The sequence below is a fragment of the Cimex lectularius genome, unplaced genomic scaffold (assembly GCF_000648675.2).
Source record: "Cimex lectularius strain Harlan isolate CLEC.00 unplaced genomic scaffold, Clec_2.1 scaffold69, whole genome shotgun sequence".
NCBI lineage: Eukaryota > Metazoa > Arthropoda > Insecta > Hemiptera > Cimicidae > Cimex > Cimex lectularius.
The window spans coordinates 99,134-123,208 of record NW_019392630.1 but is presented as its reverse complement, the minus strand read 5'-3'; the positions used below and the strand labels follow the sequence as shown (position 1 = coordinate 123,208).

The 24,075-nt window shown below is 35.7% G+C and overlaps 1 protein-coding gene across 1 annotated transcript in view; it reads right to left on the bottom strand.

Moving 5' to 3' along the window:
* The window catches only part of LOC106670336 (cytosolic carboxypeptidase-like protein 5), a 38,291-nt gene extending 36,241 nt beyond the window's left edge, over positions 1-2,050 (bottom strand). The window contains exon 1 of the mRNA XM_014400547.1: positions 1,624-2,050. The gene's annotated coding sequence lies outside the window, so the exon portion shown is untranslated. The remainder of the gene's footprint in view (positions 1-1,623) is intronic.
* Between the last annotated feature and the right edge of the window lie 22,025 nt (positions 2,051-24,075).

Below are 24,075 nucleotides of genomic sequence, written 5' to 3'. Positions count from 1 at the left end.
AAAAAAAAGAAACTAGTTACTTTAAAGCAATGTTCTTTAATCAAAATAATTTCCCATACTCTCAATACATTTCTCCCAATGTGTTGGTAACTTATTAATTCCGTCTGAGTAGAATTCAGAATTTTTAGAATTGATAAAGTCAATAAATGCATTTTCCAGTTCCGTTTGATTTTTGAATATTATGTGTTGTAAGTAGTGGTCCAGGTGTCTAAAAAAATGGTAGTCAGTAGGCGAGAGGTCCGGAGAGTAGGGTGGGTGAGGCAAAGTTTCATAGCCAAGCTCCAATAATTTTTGTGACGTTACACGTGACACATGTGGTCGAGCGTTGTCATGCAACAAAATGGGCCCTTTCCGATTGACCAAAGAGGGCTTCATTACAGCCAATTTCTGATGCATGGTATTAATTTGGTTACAGTATGATTCAGCATTGATGGTTTCGCCAGGATTTAAGAAGCTGTAGTGTATTAAACCAAATGAAGCCCACCATACCGTAACCATTACCTTTTTTTGATGAGTTGGGGGCTTTGGAAAATGTATTGGAGCTTCTCCTTTGTCGAGCCACTGTCCAGAATCCACTTTTCGTCACATGTAACAATTCTGGCCAGAAATGGGTCATTTTTGTTTCGACAAAGAAGTGATGCACAAACATCAAAGCGCTGATTTTTTTGGCGATCGTTTAATGAGTGTGGAACCCAATTTTCGAGTTTTTTCACTTTTCCAATCGCCTTGAGGTGGTCAGCGACGGTCGTTTTACTGACTTTGAGTTGCTCTGCAAGTTCTCGAACAGTTGTTTTGGGGTTTTCTTCCACCACTGATCGCAGAACATCATCATTAAGAGAGGAAGGCCTTCCACGACCTTCTTCATCTTCAAGGCTGAAATCTCCCTCCCGAAATTTTTTAAACCACCTTTGCACAGTGCACTCATTAACACAACCCTCGCCCCAGACTTGGTTAATGTTTCTAGCCGTTTGGGCTCCGCTTCGGCCGAGTTTAAACTCGTAAAAGAAAATCGTACGAAATTCTCGCTTTGACATTATAAGGATGACTGAATTATTTCCAAGTAGCGGAATGCTACAGAGGTAAACAAACAATATCATTTGGAAGAGGATTAATAAGTGTTGACATTCATACAAATGAGTAATCCTGTAAACGTAAACAGAATATTTTATATAGATTTTTTTTAATGAAAACTTAAAATCCTGCATTATTTTCCGGACAACCCAATATATAGAGCTTCTCTTCTTTTAAAGCAATATACATATGTATAGTTTTTCAAATTAAAATATGTTTGAACTATATCAAATAGTTATTTCTTAAAAAATATTACCTCGTAGTATGAAAAATGTTCAAAATGTTTTAAAAGCTTTTGAATATAGGATGTGCATTTGTTTTGGTAAAATATAGCCAGGATAATGTTTATTATTCGAAATTGTTTTTGCGATTTTGGAATTGAATTTAGTTTATAATACTGTGCATTACAGGAAATACTGAAAAGTTAATGTTATAGTTTAATCTGCAAAAACAATGAAAGGTGTCAACATCACACACAGGTTGTTCGATTTGTGGATCTGTTTTCTTAATAGTGACAATTTCTTATCAAAGTACCGATTTATGTTTCGTTACCTTTTGTTTTGTCCTTTCATTTAGCTCACTGACTCTCCGAATAGTTTTTCTTACAAAGGCGATCGTTTTCGTCTCGGGGTTCGATTCCTATTTCTGCAAACGTCTGCGTGTCGACGTGGCTACGTGCATTTTCGCCTCGGTTCAAGAAAAACATGGAAATTTCGTTCTGACGTTCTCTAGCACTGGTCTGTGTTTCGTCCCTGTGCTTGGTGTTCCACGGCCGGAAATCGTGCTACGGTTGAGGGCAAGTACCGCAAAAAAGCGAAATTTTTAGTATATCTAAGCCAGACAGTTGTAATGGTGTCATTTATAACTATTAACACAACCCTCTAATCCGAAGTGTTAAAAGTCATTATTATCCGATTGTGAAAGCCCTCTCGGCCTTTCAAGCCGTCGGAGCCAGGTATCTTCCAACGAAGTATTAAAATATTCTGAATTTTCATAATTATTTTTTTAACAGGTGACTCAATTTTTGGGAATTTATTTGAAAACAAAATACACCCTTAGCCTTTAACTTGCTACACATCGGCGAATTTGTTAAACGTTTTTGTCGAAGAATCCGTTTTGTGGAGCAATTGATTTTTACAAACTCGTCTCTTCCACTCTTAAAAAAAAGTGTTACATTCATTTGCACGTTCTTCAACGAATTATAGACGTTCTCCATGTGATCAGAATATCTTTGAAGGCAGAGCATCTGTAAAGGTAAAGGTGGTTTACGTAATTCTGCACAAGAATATTGTTTCAGTCAAATCATATTTTTTGAAACAGTGAAGGAACGTTCGTTCCCATCTGCACTTTTATTAGAATAAAACATAAATAGCAAGTCATTTTATTTATGTGTTAGTCCAGATTGGAAGCACAAGCGATAACATTCTCATGGAAAATCAAGACATTAGAAAAAGCGACGGGAACTGTCAAACTGGCAGGTAAATCATGCAGAAAACAGGCATGAACGTTGCAAGAAGTATGTTGAAATCTCAAAACAGAATGAAAATAACGATTAATTATCTAAAAAAAGAGATTGGTGGTTGATGTTATTCTGTACGTCTGTGAACACTTGAATTGATGGACTCTTCATCACTTCGCTGGATCCGTTTTCGGTCCAAAATTTCGTTGCTGCTTAGATTGACATCTGACCTTAAATTATTCGGTGTCATCGTAAATGTGCCTTCAAAATGACATCTCTGTTTAGATTAACAAAGTGATAACGTGAAATTATGAACCGCAAACAAATGAAATAAAACCTACGATAGTTTCTCTAGCGTACGAAAGTACATGGTAAATGCCCATGAAGAAGGAAGGATGAATCGACCGTCAGGATATCACCAGTAAGTTAGAGATCAGGGATGCATCAAAACAAGTAAGTTTTGAAACTTATGTCAAGCTTTCAACCTTTATTGAGGTCTTCATCAGGGCTCTACAAGTAATCACAACGATTATAATTTATAAGTAACACAATAATTATCAGATAACAATGGATAACTTACTTGGCATAAGTTACAAAACTTACTTGTTTTGATGAATTCCTGATCTCTAACTTCCTAATTTTACGTTATCACTTTGTTAATCTAAATAGAGATGTCATTTTGAAGGTATGTTAACGATAACAGCATCCCTGATCTCTAACTTAGTAGTGCCCATAAAGACAAAGAAAAAAGTACAGCATACTTGTTGGTAGATTTTATGAGCTTGTAACCCACATATTTAAAAATAATCCATTAAATCGGATTGGTACCGTTATTAAAATTGCTTGTAATTTTTGTTCTCGCTTTTTCGTTAATGTGTGAACTGTTTACTTTCCACTTTGGCATTTGATCAGAACTTAGTTGTAATTGTTTGTGAACGTGAACATCCCTTATAATTGGTTGTATGTTGTCCTTTGCAATTAATAGCACGTTCGAAACTGTTTCGAGGCCAGTACAGAATCAAGCAATCTGTACAAACATGCAAAAAGAGCTAACACGTAATTTGACAACAGTGTCGGATGTGCAAACAGAACGTGAGGTCAAATCAACGTATCGTTGGTAATGTTTAAAAAAAATGTATATATAAATGGTAGGAAGTGTACTGTATAACGTCGAGACAAGGGCCTCGTTTCTGATACAATCTAAACATATTTATGTGTAATGATAGGCAAAAAATTTTACCCAATTGATTTTTTTCATTTTTTCGATAAAAGAAAAGTCTGCCCTTAATTTGTCTCATTGTTTTTATCAATAAATATTTGTTTGTGCTATGTTTTAAATTGGGAATATCAATTAGAGGTAAATACACTTAATCCATAATTAATCCAAAGCCGAAAACAAGGATAAAGGATTTTTCAATGTTTACTTTTTACGAAATTTAAAATCGTATTTAAAGTGGTATTTAGTGACCGTTAATTAATGATTATTTGGAAATCGTGAGAGGCGGTATAGTGCGACGTAGGTTTAGAAAAACATTTTCTTTATCGTGCCAACATTTCGATTTTTATTGAGATCATCTTCAGGGCTCAAAGTTTTTGATTTCTGTGTAGATGTGACATGACTCTGTGTCGTGTTGAGAGTGCCCTTGGTATGCAGCTATAACCATCGGAGTTCCGTTCGAAACTCTACGAGACGCCGGTAGACGCTTTCGAGAAGCTGGGCCCTGCCATAGAAGGCCCGGTTCTGGACGCCCTCGGGTAACTGAACCACAGGATGACCGTTTTGTTGACTTTGAGAATTTTGCGAATCCGTCACCTTACAGTTTTTGTTCAAGCGATTCATCAGCTCCAGGAAGTTCGAGGTGTCCAAATTTCTGAACGCACTGCTCGAAGAAGATAAAATCTATATGGACCGATGGCTTTTCGCCCCGTAAGAGGACCAGAATAGACCAGAACACACAGAATTGCACAGCTCGCATTTGCTCGAGAACACATTCATTGGTCTTTAGACGATTGATCTGCTGTACTTTTTACAAATGAGTGTAGATTTGTTCTACGCTTCCAGATGGGCGGGAAAGAGTGTGTGGAGAAGGCGAAATGAAAGGTACGAAGCTTGTAATTTTTCCGAGCCAACCTTTTCAACTTAGCTCAGTGATGGTTTTGGGTAGGAATTTCATTGGAGAGTGGCCTCGATCCTCGATGAAATCGACGACAACCCTACACACCCTAATACACGTTAATGCCCGTCGACATGTCGCTCGCATAGTACAAACGTACCTTCAACAGCATGACATCAGATCTTAGCCTGGCCAGTCTGTTCTCCAGACTTGAACCCGATCGAACATTTATAGGATAACCTCAAAACACGAATAAGAGCACGTCCATCACTTCCTGATACACCCCACGATCTTGAAAGAAAGGGCTAACATCCAGCAAAGAGATATTTCCAGACTGGTAGAAAGTGTACCGAGGTGTCTTCGAGATAGGCAAGAGGAGGAAATACGATATTGAAATGTTAACTAAAAATCTAATAAAAACAAATTTTATCTGTCCGTCTTTTTTTCATTTTCAGCAATTTACATTTAAATTTACATTTTTTAAAACTTTTTTCGACAAAGACTCAATTATTATACGTTAAAAATGTGAAATTTTGATTAGTATATAAAAATATATACAAATCAAGTTACATTACAAGTGGGTGGAATTTTTTGACTGTCAGTGTATAAACAATGCATGGGTAAAGTAAATGTATTTCACTGTATCAACAACCTTTTTTCGTCCTTTTTGCTATTTACTGAGCATGTAAAATGTTTGGTTTATTGGGCGGGATTTCAATGGGGAGTCGCACAGAGTTGGTGTTGTTCGAGGAGGGTCTTTGACGGCTACTTGCTAAGTGGATGAAATTTTGGAACATCATGCGTTGCCTATCCTCGATGAAATCAACGACAATCCTATGCTAATGCACGATAATGCCCGTCGCTCGCATTAATACAAATATACCTTCAAAAGCATACCATCAGGGTCTTAGCCTGGCCAGTCCGATTTCCAGACTTGAACCCCATCGAATATTTGTGAGATAACCTCAAAAGACGAATAAGAGCATCCGCCACTTCTTGATACACTCCACGATCTTGAAAGGACTCTTCGTGAAGAATGGTCTAACTTCCAGCAAAGAGACATTTCCAAACTGGTAGAAAGTATGCTGAGGCGTCTTCGAGATGTTATTAAGGCAAGAGAAAGAAATACGCGATATTGAAATATTAGCTAAAAATGTAATAAAAACAAATTTTATCTTTCCGTCTTTTTTTCATTTTTCTTAGCAATTTACACTTTTTTAACTTTTTTAGACACAGACTCAATTATTAAACGTTAACAACGTGAAACTTTGCTTAATGTATAAAAATATATACAAATCAAGTTATATTACAGTGGAATTTTTTGCCTGTCAGTGTATTTATGGCTAAAGAACTTCAGAATTCTGGTGTAAGACTATCAAAAGAGCGAGTTGAGGATTGATAGATTGACTTTAATTATCAATCTATCCACCCCGAAGTCTAATCGCCTGTAAAGTCATGTTAACCGACGCCAAAGTTGAGACACAGTTTCGAGACCAGTGAACAATGTTGTACCATCTTTGGTAAGTAAACCTCTCAGAGGAATTAGGTTAAAATGTCGGAAACGGGGTAGGGGCGAGGAGACTATGGCCGGCCGGGGTTTGAGAAGTTTGGCCGCCGACTAATTTCTTGATGAATCGCGAGTTAAGGGCTCAAAGGGCTTTGGTTAACAAGGTTGATACGGCATCCGTGAAACGAAAGAGACAAACCCTAGCGGACTCGATTCAGAGAGAGCGCGCAATGCACGAATGCCTGAAATAAGTGGTATAAAAAAGCTCTTCCCGAAGAAAATACGGGGAAATACATATTGGATTTCCACAAAGTGTAAAACTGCATGCTTTTTAACACGCAGGCCGAATAATGTCATAATCTTTCGGTTGTTTTCAATCATTTCAGTCAGCCTATCCTCGCAGGTTTTGTCAGTCAGATGCGTGTCGGTTTCTCGTCATCTTCAATGTTAACAAAATAATTTGGTCGGACGTTGATATTAAATTTCTGAAATATTGACGAACTTTTCGATAAGGCAGCAGCGAGCGTAAGTTCTCTCCAACCGACCACCGATTCGAAGCGCAGTAAATCCACTTTCTTCAAATTTTCAAATCTTTTTCTTTAATTTCTTTTAGCTGAAACACTACTGAGTATGGCGAGACGGCGGAACGTGTCTAACAAACTAAAACAACGAGTATAGAAAGACCAAAATGATCGAATACGAGCAAAGCATGAAGTATCACAATTTAGCATTGTAATTATCAAACAAAATATCCTAAAAACATGCGTGTGACAAAATATTTTCACTTTTCATTCCGTTTTTTCCATACGGGAATTTGTTTTAAATACTTGCTAAAAAGGATGAATGCCAAAAAAACGCCAAATTTTCACATAACTAACAATGAACTCAACAATGAATTCCTTCGTTTAGAAACATTGAGATTGCAAATCAGGTATGAAAAAATGAACCAAGGAAATCATATAGATAAAAGATAATTTTACCTCATCAAGTAGCTATTACCATAACCCTAAAGCTAGGCAATTTATTAAATTATTAATTATAAATAGTTTGCAATGCATTCAATTATAATTTTAATACGAAGGACAGATATGTTTTGGTCAATCAAACTTATCCTAGGTACAAAGTAAGTTAAAAAGAACTTCTGAGATTAGCTTCTCTAATATTACAAAAATTTTATTAAACAACTTAATAAAATATTAAAAATTTAAAATTTTCTTTATTATTTTATTATCAGGGATACAAGAAACTATAAATAAGATGTGTTTGGCTAAAAGTTGTAAAAAGTAAAAGTAAAAGTTTGACTTCATCGAATATCATCCTTTGCCGTCACATAATGTTTTCTAATTTTCTGCTGAGGCCAAATGCGAACTTCTTGTTTATTTCGAAATCGATATCACTGGAAAAAAAACATACACAACCGCAGGTTGATATTATACCAGGGCCATAAACGACGTCCGGCTGGGCGGTTTATTGCCCCATAGAGCGACCTCGGAAGAACAAGTTGTAAACTGTATAATAGGCAGGGAAATAGGCATGATGAAGGGGGAATTGTTGGTTTTCTTGCATTTGAGGGAGGAAGGATTAGATTTGACTGAATTTTCTTATAAACATTTAGCCAAATGACGATTAATATCTTAGTTATTAGAGAAAAAATTGGAAATTTAATTTTTTACAAATTTTAAATTTAACAATTTTTGCAAGATTTAATGTTTTTTACCAAAAATTAAATTGAATTAAACGGGAATTTAACGCTTCTTTCAATCCTTTTTTTTAGATTTCCACAAAAATGACTAGTCCACGAACTACTAGATTTATGACGAAAATGGTAGATAGTTGATAAAATATAAAATGTTGAATATTTGCGAAATGGCTGTTGCATCTAAGGCAGCACCTGACTAACATTGTCCTACAAGTATTGAATCACCCTGTATATCATAAAGATATTTCGTTATTTTTACAATTTGCATCATAATGAAATTTTATCCTTTCTTTGATACTTATTCACCGTGGAATGCTCATGAAATCATGATCAATTGTGTTTGTCGTGTGGACTGGAAGTTGACGAATATTTGTCAGTCTGTCAGAAGTCGTCGGTCATCATGTTCTGTATGTATTTTGTGTCGACTCATTTCGTGTGTGGAGTTCTGTCATTCGTGATCATGTTTCCTGTCTTATTGAAAAAAGGCCGTATTAGGGTTGAGGGAGACGGAGCATTAGCCCTGTTTGGTCGATGTCCTTTATAAGAAATCGTCAATTCAAATGGGAGGGACAACGAAAATGACGAACCCTTCTATTCGAAATTGGTTGATTACACTAAAAAATCGTCAAAATAGATGGATTTTTTTAAATTTTCTGATAGTTAAAAACAAAATTCCTCTAATCCCTCTAATCTTGGTTCAATGTTAAGGCATGGCTGTAGATAATGTATATAGAACTCGTTAATTATTCCATTTTTAAATCCATTCTATGTTCTACACCATTTTTAGAGATTTTATTTATTAACTTTACGTATAAAATTGATACTTTTAGTTGAGCTGATTTTACTATTATAATCCAACTATGTAACACTTGTGGTAACATATCCCATAAAATATTTCTTCTCACTTTCCTTCTCACAGAACGTTCACAGAATATATAAATAAACGAATGTAAAACAATGTATAAAATAAACAAGAATATAACAAACTAATAAATACGTGTTAAAAAAAAAAAAATGGAAGAAAACCTTCTGTTTATTTTCAATTAATTAATCTTTTTATGTAAGGTTTTGGTTGAAATGAAAATTGTTAGTATTGTTCAATAGAGTGCGCTCAAATTAACTCACTAACACTTTTCCTTTTTAAACGTCTTTTACTTCGTAGCTGTGGAAGATCATTTGAAATGTGTTGAACGACAGTATTTGTATGGCCTGCCATGAAGAAGTCAACAAGGTGGTCTTAACGACAGCGACCCTAGGGCGCTAATTTCTAAAAAAAATTTTTAAAAATTAACTTCATTGTACAAGGTACACTTTTGATAAGATTTTCTACATTCGCCCAAGTTTGGGTTTCCAGATTAAAGAACGACGCGGAGGAAAAAATATTACGTGTTCAAGGGGTGAAATTAGTTGTGCATACAGAAGGGAGCTTAACTTTAAGAAAAAACAGCTCGATATTGAAGAAAACGAGGTCTCATATAGCATATAAAAACAGAGTGAAAATAAATGAGGAGCAGCAAGGGGCCGCATGAAAAGTAATTATAAAAATCCAAATTCACGAAGGTAACTAAAAGAAAGCTGACGAGATGAGGAGAGATTATGAAAAGGGACTTAAAAAAATGAAAGAAGAAAACAAAAGAATGCAAAATTAATAATTTTCTTTCATTCAAACCTCATTGAAGATGGCGTAAGTATATATTCACTGATAGGCAATAAATTTCACCCAAATGATTTTTTTCATTTTCTCGATAAAACAAAATTTTCCCCTTAATTTATTTCATTGTTTTTACCAATAAATTTTGTTTAAGGTATGTTTTAAATTGGGAATATCAATTAGAGGTAAACACATTTAATCCATAATCCAAAAGGATTTTTCAACGTTTATTTTTTACGGAATTTAAAATATTCAGTCTCATTTGAATTCTGAAGCAATAAACTGTTTAGTTGTCATCTTTGTTTTCTTAATTTCAATTTTTAAACTTAAAAATGCCACTTAGTGCTGAGGATGTTGCGCGTGGTGTGGCACTGATGGTGGACGTTCCATCAAGTATGTGACGTTGCCATCAGAGTTCTCTACGAAACTCTGTGAGTTGCCGATAGACGTCTTTGAGAAATTGGGTACCAACATAGAAGGCCCGATTCTGGACGCCCTAGGGTAACAGAACCACAAGATGGCCGTTTTTTGACTTTGAGAATTTTGCGAAACCATCACCTTACAATTAATTGTACAAGCGATTCATCAGTTCCAGTTTCTGAACGCGCTGCTCGAAGAAGGTTCAATCTATATGAACCGATGGCTTTTCGCCCCGTAAGAGGACCAGAATAGACCAGAACACACAGAATTGCACAGCTCAATTGATTGGTCTTAGGACGACATACTGATTAAATTTTCTTCTAGAAGTCGTTCAGAAATTTGGACACTTCGAACTTCCTGGAGCTGATGAATTGCTTGAACAATAGTAAGCTAACGTTAATTTCAGAATTTTAATGAATTTCATTGGTAGGTTCTTTCATTATCTGATGACATCGGCTACAAAGTGGCCAACTGTTTTCATACAGAATTGTCATGATATTTTTCTATTCTTTTTTATGTAACTGTTTTCCGACTAGCTTCACATTTCCAGTCGTATATCTGTCGAACCAAAACAAAGTACAGGAGCCCTTTTATGTTATGATATTGGTACAATTCTTTGATTTGAGTAAGTGATGCCTTATCATATTCGTCTTACTGAAGCCTGGTGATAAACGTAAGACAAACCATTATCAATTATAAAAATAATGAATTACTAATTAGTTTAGTTAATTTTAGTATATTTTTTGAAAACTTATTGAGACAACATTTGCTGTCAAGTGTATTGCTAGTCCAGTTGGCTTGGGTAACTGGCAGAAAATTATTACGATTTATCTATCACAGCACTCATGTATTTATTAGCATTCAGATTTCAAGTTTAGTGTAACATAACTCCTCCATTTGAAATGGAAATCTCTCGTTCCGTAATCCATTGGAACTTCGTAAACGGCGTTGCGTTAATGAGAGTAAGTCGCATTAAGACAGATCTTTAATCTTGTATTGAATTATTATGTCGAACCTGTGGCGTGTAAATATTCGATTGAAGTGGCACTAAATTGGATACATTATATATATTCCGCCGTAAGACCGAGATACGGATCATACAAACTGACTATTCATGGAGGTAACTAGGACCAAACACGTGAAACAGCTGACTTTTGATCATATTTACAGCTACTTCATTATCGTCGTTTGCATAGCTTAAGAAACGCGAGAGGCGAAACTTCGAACTTTGATGTTTGACTTAATATGCTTAGTTCGTCATCCTTATAAATAAATTCAATAACTTAAATTCTAATATGGAATTTTCTTTATGTTATCAGTGGTATTTATGAATGGTAAAATGGTTTTTCGTAAGAATTCTTCTTGAAATTTAAAAAAAAAAAAAAAAAAAAAAAAACCGCAACAGAAATGATCGATTCGGGATATTTGCTCCTCAATTTTTCGCCAATTCCTTAGAGAAGCTTAAACCACCAAGAACAATATTTTATTGAACACAAGTTTTTGGATCGAGTAGCATAGCAAAGGTTAATAACCGTTTAGAAGTTGCCGGTTGATTTAAGAGGTTGCAACTCGATAACTGCCATGCAATAAACTGCAAGTTTTCCAATTTCCTCGGCTTAACAATGTAAGGATGTTGTGGGCAGGCGTTACTGAACCTTAGCGGTAATTTCCAAAACCCACCCGATGCTTATGTAAGCAAAGACCCTTGCCTTGGGAGGGTGCTCGTCTCTTCAATATTTCAACGAGGTTAAAAAATAAAAAAAATAAAACTTTCATATACGGTTCAACCATTGGGAGGGCTTTGTTTTGTTGATCAGATTTGATACTAATTTTGTCAAGAAGTGTGAGAAATATTTGTTCTGTTGAAAAGGGATTTTTCCGCATTGATCATGAGCGGCCATTGATTCGTTTGACATAACAGTAAACATACGGTTGTTAAATATAATTTTTAAATTCACTAGTTTCATGGTCCGCTTGACCAAGTAATATTTTACAATTAATTAAGGTTTTTTAGTTGAGATAAACAAGTTAATGGCACGAGCGGGATTCGAACCATGATCTTCGGCTAGATACGCTGCTGCTTTACCACTTGAGCTGACCTCGATCCACTTGGACACCAACTTGCTATCTCAACCCCACCTTTTGAATTTTCCCTCCTTTTTGCCATTTTTCAAATGTCGTGGAATCTATTTGATTCTCGGCGACAAATGATAATAATTATAATTTAATAATAATAATTTTTAAAGTTTTCTGTCTGTAAAATTTCCAATGAAGTTATCATAGATAACTTTATTTTTACTTAGGTCAGACCAGCGGATGCCCTTGCTAGAAAAGAGACTGTTATACCGCTGATAGGACCGGAACCCTTATGTGGCATAGGAATTCACCCTATCAATGAGCACATCAGACAGAATTCTAAAGAAAAAGAGGGAACAATGGAGCACTCATTGGACACAAACAATGTAAGCATCTCCTAACAAACTTTGGAAGGAAGGAGGTAACAGCAAAAAAACACAGCGCATCCTAATAGGATTCTTAACAGGCGCTGAAATTAAATGGACATCTGAAGAATATTGGCACAGCCCAACTAGTGCAGATTCTGCACAGAAGCAGAGGAAACACCTATTGATAAACAGTAGTGTTACACTTACCCGCGGCAGGCGGTTGGGGCGTACAACCATGGAAGAGATTCAACCACTGAAACCGGGTCTACTGATAATCAAGTTCCTTGCTGAACTAGGTCTCATCGGCGTACTATAAGCACAGAACGGGGGACGCAACAGCTCGCAATATAATACACACACATTCATCTACATCTACATCTAGTTCAAACCATTGTCGGTGACATAAAAATTATGACCGATTCCCTCTATGTTCCAAGTTTTCACATAGGTACCTCTTTTACTTAATCCACATATTTTATAAATCATACATTACGAAGCTTATACGCTGTTTATTTCTATCGTATTGATCAAATTTTTTTTAAAAATAATTTTATATTGTATTACACTTGGTTTAAAAACCATTTCCAAATATCATCAAGTTGTAATATTCTTTTTTCCGCACAGAATCTACTGAAGGGTCACGATATGATGATTGCCTTCTATCACCAGCTAAAATCCAAAAGGAACATTTTTTAAAATTCCCTATTGGCGGCATAGATCAAGATGGCACTAGATCAAACAATCGGCACTAGAACAAAGAATCAGCACCAGATCAAAGAATCGACACTAGATCAAAGAAAGAAGGAAGGATGGGGCCGAGGAATGCCCATTTTGCCGGAGGATTTTTAAGGGAAAAGACATCTTTTTTTTAGAAAGATTGTACGTCATTACCTAAAACATCGATTACATTTTGGATTTGGTTTATGAAATGTCTTGAGCATTTATGTATTTGTGGATTCTCAGCTGAAGATAGTATAGCCTCATTCCTCGTAGAGTCTGCAGATGAATTCCTCCTTGTAGATCTTTAACGTGTACATATATCTATGCTAATGCTTTTTATAACAGGTGTGACAGTAGTGCAAGATTGGTTCAACAGAGAGAAGTTGTGAGTTGGTCAGTTCAAACGAAAGACATGCTATATGCCTGGCTTTATCTTGGTCTATCTGCCCTTTGATGTCTTCTTACCCAGTTTGTTAGAATTTGTTTAAAGTAGAACTTGTGCGTACGCAGGTTATCAACTTAAATATATTGTACGTGTTTTGAAAAATTTCTTATATTTAATAAACCATGGATTCCTGACTCTTAAGCTAGGAGGACTTTTGGCAAAGGATTCGACGTGCATTTTCTAATAGTTTAATGTTATTGTAATTTAATTACAGTTCAAGTTTTTCATATTTGCGTTATAGTTGCTTATGAGATAATTATTGTTGTTTTGAGGCTTGCGAGGAACATTGGAGGTTTCATCGATTTCGATTATCCTGATTCATCTTTCGTAACTGCTTTCGTTCGTCGTGTTCCGGTGTTTCGTCATCTTCAGTAAAAGATTTTTGAAACAAAGTTAACTCAATGCTGACAGACTCATTGCACACCAACGCATAGACAAAGGATATGATAGGCAAAATAACCCAGACCAATTACAAAAGAAGGTGAGAAACCGAAACGTGATTGCGATAACAAGAAAGGTTAAGACAATCCCATGGTTAAGTTTTCATCTGGATCCTTGCAAAATCGTACGTGCACACAAAGTAGGTATGCGCGGACACAAAAAAGAGCATGTAAGGCATGAACGGTTCATCCTGTTATTGTTCACCAACAGGATGGAGATCTCTTGGCAACTATCTTTGGCCAATGAAGGCAACCATGTCGCGTGGCGTTGTTTTTTTGTAAAATGTTTTTATTAGCAAGGTCTCTTCTTTGTTTCTTTCAACATACACTGACTCTGTTTTGCACACCATTACATTTACAAATATCGATTTAAAATTAATAAAGTTATATGTAGGATTCAATTATAAACCGTTAAGAGTACAGTTTATTAAAAGCTGTTTTCCAGCCAGATGAAGTCAAAAACCTCAGGGAAAGGCGGAAAGTCGATCCACATGAAAACTGCTGTTACACGTGAGCAAGCAAAACCGTTTTTGTCAACCCGTTGAACGGAAACCTTGTTAAAAGCCGATTCCTTAACCCCATAAATGAGTTACATTTCACCATGAGCAGCCAGCTTCTTTTTCCGTTCAAATCATTGCTAGTGTAATTGTTGTCGAATCCATTATGCATGGGGAGGAAGAGAGATTTACATGGAAGAGGATTGGCTCCTGGGGTCTCATTAGGAGTTTTTTCATAGTCAGACAGGCTTTTACCAGGCCATTTTTTTAAATTTAAATAATAGCTATCACATTTTTCTTTCAACTGAAAAGACTTGAATTAGATAAATTTGCGGATTTTCCCGCTTCCTAACTTATTTCAATCTGGCCATTTAATTAAATGTATGTAATATACCCACGATGTAAATTATATATGTAATGTGTGATATTACAGACATAAAATATTTAAAATAACGAATTAATAATATTTAACATATTAAGCACACCACTACACCGTTCTACAGGAAAACCCTTTATATAGGTTTAGAAGCTTATAAACTACATGTAATGGCACCTAGCCTGCGTACATAAATTAGAACCAGGTATAAAAAACATTATTTGAACAGTTTTTGTTAATTTCATCCTCATTTTCCCACTAATTATGACCTATAGCCTAAACATATTGACATTGACTAGAATAAGAGAAATGGGGGGCATCGATGGCTGCAACGGTTTAGGCGTTGACACGGCGCTCATCACTGTAAGGTAAAGGGTCCTGGGTTCAAATGCGGGACCGCTGGATTCGAACCCGACATACTTACAAATGGGCTTTTTTTCAAAAACACCGGCACCCCGAGGGTTGATATAACGTTTTAAAGGTTTGTTTTCCGTTTTTAGACCTAAATTTGTTTAATTGTTTTTTGTATTGTCTATTATCTTTAATCACTAATTTATAATTATTTTCTTACAGTATTTACTATTATAATATTTATTTGTGTTATAATTTCCTCGTTTCGCACGTACAAATAGAGCGCCATTAAAAAAACCAGCTGCTAATTGGAACGTCGCGTTGGCGGGTTTATCAGCGGGTTCATTTTGCAGTTCATGTCGAGAAACGTGGTTGTAGAAGTCCTTCAACCTGATGATGACCTAAAGGGCTCGAAATCCGGATCGTTGCAAAACAACTTACTGTGAGTAGGAACTATATTTTTAAAAAGGATAGAAGACCCAGTTCTCGACGCCCTAGGGTAACAGAACCACAGGATGACCGTTTTTTGACTTTGAGAATTTTGCGAAACCGGCACCTTAGAGTTGCACGGCTCCTATTTGCTCGAGAACACAGCCATTGGTCATTAGACGATTGGTCTGCTGTACTTTTTAAAGATGACTGTGGATTTGCTCGTGAAAGAGTGTGGAGAAGGCGAAATGAAAGATACGAAGCTTGTAATTTTTCCCAGAGTCACCCTTTTCAACTTAGCTCAGTGATGGTTTTGGGTAGGAATTTCATTGGAGAGTGGCCTCGATCCTCGATGAAATCGACGACAACCCTACACACCCTAATACACGTTAATGCCCGTCGACATGTCGCTCGCATAGTACAAACGTACCTTCAACAGCATGACATCAGATCTTAGCCTGGCCAGTCTGTTCTCCAGACTTGAACCCGATCGAACATTTATAGGATAACCTCAAAACACGAATAAGAGCACGTCCATCACTTCCTGATACACCCCACGATCTTGAAAGAAAGGGCTAACATCCAGCAAAGAGATATTTCCAGACTGGTAGAAAGTGTACCGAGGTGTCTTCGAGATAGGCAAGAGGAGGAAATACGATATTGAAATGTTAACTAAAAATCTAATAAAAACAAATTTTATCTGTCCGTCTTTTTTTCATTTTCAGCAATTTACATTTAAATTTACATTTTTTAAAACTTTTTTCGACAAAGACTCAATTATTATACGTTAAAAATGTGAAATTTTGATTAGTATATAAAAATATATACAAATCAAGTTACATTACAAGTGGGTGGAATTTTTTGACTGTCAGTGTATAAACAATGCATGGGTAAAGTAAATGTATTTCACTGTATCAACAACCTTTTTTCGTCCTTTTTGCTATTTACTGAGCATGTAAAATGTTTGGTTTATTTTCCTTGGTTTATTCTTCCAAAGTTCCTCAGCGTTGTTAAATTTTAGTGTTTGGTTTTATTACGGATTCTTCCCTACGGCGATGTGCTTTATGCAAAGGGAAAGCCGGTTATATAAGATGACAGGAGACGAGTGCTTTAAACAATAAATTGCCAGCATCACCTGTATCGTGTGTAAAATGAAACAAATTCCATAAAAAAATTTAATCTTCTCCGGCCTAGGGAGCAGCGCACCTTTTCCAAACGCGGCATCCGTCATTGCAATCGATTCGGGCCTAATCAACTCAAGTGCACCGTTGTCGAATATTGATGGTGTCGTGTAATTTTATAAAATCACTTTAACTCGGGTTTACTGCACATAACGCCAGACCACCCAGAATGTCCGTTTTAAAAATTCAACCTTTCTCTCTTGTTCATTGCTCTGGCGATGCTTCTCGTATATTTGACGACACTAAGCTCGCTTGATTTGCTAAAAAGCATCTCAAATTACCTCTGCTCATATTACATTCTTATAAACTTAAAAGATCGACTTTAGTATAATCAGCACACATAAATCCGTTCACAATAATACGACCTGTATTCTCTGATTTTATCAACTATCAACTGTCATTATGTTATTTCCAGCATACACTCTTTAATCCTATAATTAATTTAATTAGTACAAGTGATTAACTTGTTATTGTCATTAAATACCGATACAAAAACTTTCACAAAATTTTTAAACCTTCATACCTTTCCACTTGTCCAACAGCTTTTTATCCCAACATTCCTGCAAATCCCACACGTCTTTTGAAGCAGTTATGGCCGAGAAATCTCTTAAGGGATTGATTGACTCAATGTGAGGAAGTGTCACTACTGAGTGACTTCTCTTATTATGTGTAACATGCACGACTTTCATTGAATCATTTATCTCAATTGCTTGTTGCGACTAAAAATCGCAGTTGTAAAATTCACAATAAAATGTTATTATTTTCATAAAAGACGTTATTACGTCAGTCTACATCTTTGGGAGTTCAAATTATTTTATTGGCAAGTAAAAGCCCGAGGGCTATGGCGTGATTCGAACCCAGGACAAATGCAAGTCAGATTCAATAACCACTCGGCCACAGCGGTCCCCACATTGCATTAGTGATTGCGAATTATTGTGTATTGTCGACAATTATAAGTACATTTAAACGAACCACCCCAACCTTTATGTAGATATCAGTGGGGTCTGTCGAATGACCGAGCTCTAGCTTGGTCGCTGCTCTATCACTTGAACTATCGTGACTTCGATCCACTCGGACACCAACTCCCCATCTCAACCTTTCGAATTTTCCCTCCTTTTGAAAAATGGCAAAAGTGGTAGAGCAGCGGCGTATTTAGCCGAAGGTCGTGGGTTCGAATCCCGCTCGTGGCACTAACTTTCTCATTTCAACCAAAACATTACTTAAAAAGATTAATTAATTTAAAGAAATAATTTCGTCAATAGACCACTAAATATAGTGGATTTAATGTGTAAAGTGTCCGTACAAAAATAATTTATCTATAGCATTTTATCATAATTTTATTTTATCAGTATTATTAAAATTATTTGGAAAAAGTTTATCCTGAGTAAAGTGAGATATTCTCTTAAATTTATTATTAGTTTCGAAGCGTTGTGTTTACCGCCGAGATTTTTCTTTTATGAATAATATCCCATTTCAAGGTAAAATCGAGTTTAATCTTTATGACAAAACGCGGTCGATGAAGCTAAGGTTCCAAGTTCCAACCACAATGCAATAAAACCATGATTAAAAGATGGCAGCGTCGGTGGGCCGGGTCAGCAGAGAAACTATCACGTATCAAGAGTACTGTCGATAGGTGGCCCTAGGGAGACCTGACGCGTAGAAGGGTCATATTAACCCGAATGAAGATAATAAATATAGCCACACGATGTTGACGCGGACTTACGTTTTGAATAATTCCCGCGTATGAAGAGAAATCAATGTGACCTAATTGAAAGGTGCAATTCTTTGGCTCCAAATAGAGATCGTACGACCTCTATTTTATAGATGACATACGACCCGTTATGAGAATCGTGCTTGAGCACTGATGCTTGAGCAAGGCAGCGAGTATCAGAGTTCAATGTTCCAATTGTTGGAGGAAACATGGTTGTTTTAGTATACAGTGTATGTTTAGAGTGTATTTATTAGCCTGAACGTGTAGTGTGAGTGAGCTGATGGCGGAATATTGACAACCCTCAATTAGGTTAGTTATATAATAGGTGTAAAGAGTGATGAAGGAATATTGAGTACTTCATTGCCCTAATTGAATGAATGGTATTTAAATAGGAAATAATGCATTTAAGAATGACAGTGTGAATGGGTTTGTATCTAGGAACTGCACGTCTTGGGTTCTGAATTGACCTAGCAGTTGTCAGCATCCTGATGGCTGGGCGGATAAGACCGAGGGAAAAACCCCGGACTGTATACACGAGGTGGGTGATTTTGGAGGCCAGTCGGTAATTGATTGGAAAGTAAACACAAAAGCTGGAAATGCTGGTGAACTGCGAGAAGTTATAGGCTGAACTCTGTACACACGTGTGTATTTATGTATATACATACATACATGTGGAGATTTGAGCTTATATAAATACAAAAACCAAATCTCACGATAATAAGTTTTGTTCTATTTGTTTTTCAGAAATCATTACCACCGTCCAACCTTTTGCATCGATTGTTAAAATTGACAAATTTTAAATTCAAATTTCTGAAAAAATTAATTAAAAAATATTAAAAATAGAAATATTAAGTACGTTTTATTTATACTGTTACAGCTTTTTATGTTTTTTTGTTTTATAAGATTTTTTAAAAATTTTTATTGTATTTTATTCTAATACTGTCATTTTTTAATCTATATTTTCATAATGTATTCTAATTTATAAATTTTGTTATTAATATTATTTATAATTACAAGTAAGTCACCAATCTTGTTAGATCAAATTTGGCATAACTTGACTTTTACTTTCATAGCTATGGTCGAGATTTTGTAAAACTAAAATGTTCACATATTAACCGTTTTGGATAATAAATCTTCTTGTGACAGTTAAAGTGTTTTTTTTGTTATGTTACACATCCGTCTTGCAACAACAGGAGGACAAACTAAGACAAATGTGTTTCATTACTGCCGTAACGCAGAAGCGTAATTAAATTTAAAATCTAGTTACTCTTTTATTAGGCATAAACATATAAACACACTTTAATTAATAATTTTACAATTCCTTTGTTAAAAAACTGAACATCACCATAATAAACATAAAATCTATAAAGGGTGTTCGGCTACTCGTGTTACAAACTTTGCCAGTACATTTTACATTCAAAATGGAACCAAAAAGCCCTATTAACTATTGTCCGAATCTCAGTTTCGGAGTTATTTAACTTTTTCTGATTTTTTAAGATTTCACGACCTTGCTTTCAATAAGGAATGATAACTCCAAAACTAAAAGGTTTTGGACAAATCTGTTGAGGCGATTGAAAGGTACATACGTTAAATTTCCAATAAGATGTGATCAATACTAAACTTGTAAACGTAAGTGAAATAAGAGGTTTAGTACCGAGAACTTTGAAAAACATTTTCTTTTCAAAACCTACTATGGTAATTCTAAACTACTATGTCCAATCCTAGAGACCGGCAAATTTCAGAAAATGCACTCCATTTAATATCCGTTTTAGTGGTGTCATTGGTTTTTTAATTACTTTTTTCAAAGATGAAGAATTGATGAAGAAAAAGAAAAAAAACAATCATTCAACCACGGCTTTTTCTTTTCCTTGATCAATTTCTTGCACCACTAAAATGGATATTAAATGGAGTACGTTTTCTGAAATTTGCTGGTCTCTAGGTTTGGAAATAATAGTTTAGAGTCACCATAGTAAGTTAAAAATAAATTCAAAGTTCTCGCTACTAAAACGCTTATTTCTCTTACAAGTTTCGTACTGTTCAATGGTCTAAACGGATTTGCCAAAACATTTTAGTTTTGGAGTAATCATTGTTTATTTGAAGCAAGGTCGTGAAATCTTAAAAAATAAAAAAAAAGGGAATTACTCCGAAACTGTTAAGATTCGGTCCATAGTTAATTAGGACCTTTTGGTTTCATTTTGAATGTAGAATCTACTGGCACAGTTTGGAACACGAATAGCTGAACACCATGTATAAAACTGGCAAAATTGTCACGGAATATAATTTTACACAAAATTAATAACAATTTAAAAAGAAATAAATTGGTTATAAACGTGTGCCCAAAGTGTCTTAGACATTACAAAATGTTATTACTGTCAGAAATTAATTCATGTATATTTTAAGTAATAAAATATGTTTAGGTGGTAAGAACTCTCTCTCTCTCTAAATTTAAAAGAAAAATAATACCATTCATTGTTTGAGACTGAATAAAAACAAACAATTGCTTACAGTTTCCCATTCATTTTTGGTAAAACATTTTTCATGGCAGGCATTGTATTGTGCTGAGTTGGTGGTTGATATATTTTTGTTCAAATTATTTCCCGTTTTTATTGATAACTTTGTGGCATTCATTATTCCATCATCCCACAAGCTTTTGGACTATAGATCAATAAATTTCTGCGAAGTCAGGCGAATGTGGTGAGCGAGGTATAGGTCAAAGGGGAACAATTTTAATTGAACACAATGATACTAACGGGATACGAAAGTTTTGCCATATTTCTGTTTAGCCGTAAATTAGATGTGATTGACAGTTAATTGACATAATGCAGTACATTGTAATATATTCTGTGCCAATCCCGTCAAAGTCAGATTCAATCCACCTACACAGACACAAAGCAGCACCGAAATACATGACGGACAGATTAAAAACCGAATCACTAACTCAAAAAAGTAAAAATATAGCAAATAGACGAAATCAGTAAATTAGTGAACAAAAGACATACCAAAACAAAACGACACCTTAAAACCAAACATTAAATTAAATTCACTATATATGGAAATAGACGTACAAACTACTAATTTATTAACCAAAAATAACTACACAATTTGATAACGACTGGCACAAAACTACGATACAATACAAACCCTATAAACAAAAACATACAATAACATGCGAATGCGGAGAAACATATATCGGGCGGACTTAGGACGCACTAACTAAACACTGATGATGGTGCCACCAGCACTTCGACAATGCTGAATGAAGTATTGTATGTTTCAGTCTATTCCGTAATTGGAAAGAAATAGGAGGTTAACAATTTTGGATATCGTCTTAGTTTCCATGTAAAAGAATCAGTAACAGATTGGGACGCTGAAACTGATGCATAGTACGCGTAAAAGACCAGAATCCTTTTAAAAGTCAATTGGAAGTATGTCCAGTAGCCCCTTTACCTTACAGTGATGAACACTTTTTCCCTGCCTTAATTGGCTAGGACTAAAACATTGACCATGAAAGTTAATTATGTAAATCTCATTGGAAGTCAACCGTTTATGAAGTTAAAGTTTTTTTCAATGTGAATCCCAATCATTTAATGTTATATATCAAATTTTGACTGAAGATATATTGAAGACCCAAAATGATCAGTCTCCTCGCCCCAACCCCGTTTCCGAAATTTTAACCTAATTCCTCTGAGAGGTTTACTTACCAAAGATGGTACAACATTGTTCAACTTTGGCGTCGGTTACGAGATGATTTTACAGGCGATTAGACTTCGGGATACAGATTGGTAATTAAAGTCAATCGATCAATCCTCAGCTCGCTCTTTTGATAGTCTTACACCAGAATTCTGATGTTCTTTAGCGATAAATACACTGACAGGCAAAAATTTCCACCAACCTGTTATATAACTTGATATTTATATATTTTTATGAAATGAAAAAAGAAAAAAAAGACGGACAGATAAAATTTGTATTTATTAGATTTTTAGTTAACATTTCAATATCGTGTATTTCATCCTCTTGCCTTAATTACATCTCGAAAACGCTTGTGCATACTTTCTACCAGTTTGGAAATGTCTCTTTGCTGGAGTTAGACCATTCTTCACGAAGAATCCTTTCAAGATCGTGGAGTGTATCAAGAAGTGACGGATGTGCTCTTTTTCGACTTTTGAGGTTAATCAATTAATGTTCGGTGGGATTTAAGTAGGGAGTACGGGCTGGCCAGGCTCCAAGGGCTATAGCTGCATACCAAGGGCACTCTCAACACGACACACAACAGTCACTAAATACCACTTTAAATACCATTTTAAATTTCGTAAAAAGTAAACATTGAAAAATCCTTCATCCTTGTTTTCGATTATGATTAAGTGTATTTACCTCTAATTGATATTCCCAATTAACTTAGCACAAAAAAATATTTACTGATAAAAACAATGAGACAAATTAAGGGCAGACTTAAGGGGAGACGGGGCTGGCCAGGGGGAGAACGGGCTGGCCAGGGTAAGACCATGATGTCATGCTGTTGAAGGTAAGTTTGTACTATGCGAGCGACATGTGGAAGTTATCGTGGATTAGAATAGGGTTGTCGCTGATTTCATTGAAGATAGGCAACGCTCGATATTCCAAAATTTCATCCACATAGCAACTGGCCGTCAAAGACTTTCCATAAACAACAGCCAACTCTGTGCGACTCTCCATTGAAATTCCTGCCTACACCATCACTGCGCTACGTTGAAAAGGTTGAATCTGGGAAAGATTACAAATTACAAATTTCATTTCGCCTTTTCCACACTCTTTCATACCCTCTGGAGATCCTGAGCAAATCCAAACTTATCTGTAAAAAGTACAGCAGTCCTAAAGACCAATGGCTGAGTTCTTGAGCAAATGCGAGCCGTGTAATTGTGTGTGTTCTGGTCAATTCCAGTCATCTTACGGTGCGAAAAGCCATCAGCCCATACTGATCTAATCTTCTTCGGGCAGTGTTCAGAAATTTGAATACATTACCCTAGGGCGTCCCGAACCGGGCCTTCTATGTTAGAACTCAGTTTCTCGAAAACGTCTAACGGCGTCTCACAGAGGTTCGTAGGGGACTCCGATGGCAATACTCGCATACCTGATGGAACGTCCATCATCAATATTCCTTTCTTTACTCTTTTTCACTATTTTATATTATTAATTCTATCTGATAACGTTCATATTTCCGATATCCGGTACGTGGCCACTGCAATCGCGCCTCAAGCGTAGCGATCAGGACATTGTACACCCCCCCCCTGCTTTATGAGAAATTTACCTGTAGGAATTAATTTGCAGGAATGACATAGAATTAGTTCCTTTCTACTTTTTCCACATGAATCTATTTCATAGATAGGGTTTGAAATTCGACGTGTAATACTGAATGGTCCACTTCTAATTTCTTCTATCTTAGTGAAGTCCTGACCACAATCATAATGAATCTCGAAAATAAAGCCATGGTGTACCAGCAAGATATTTTTAAGAGATGGATCTATCTTTTTTTAATTTGTATGTGTGATAATCAGGTATTAGGTCAGAGAAACTATATGCCAAG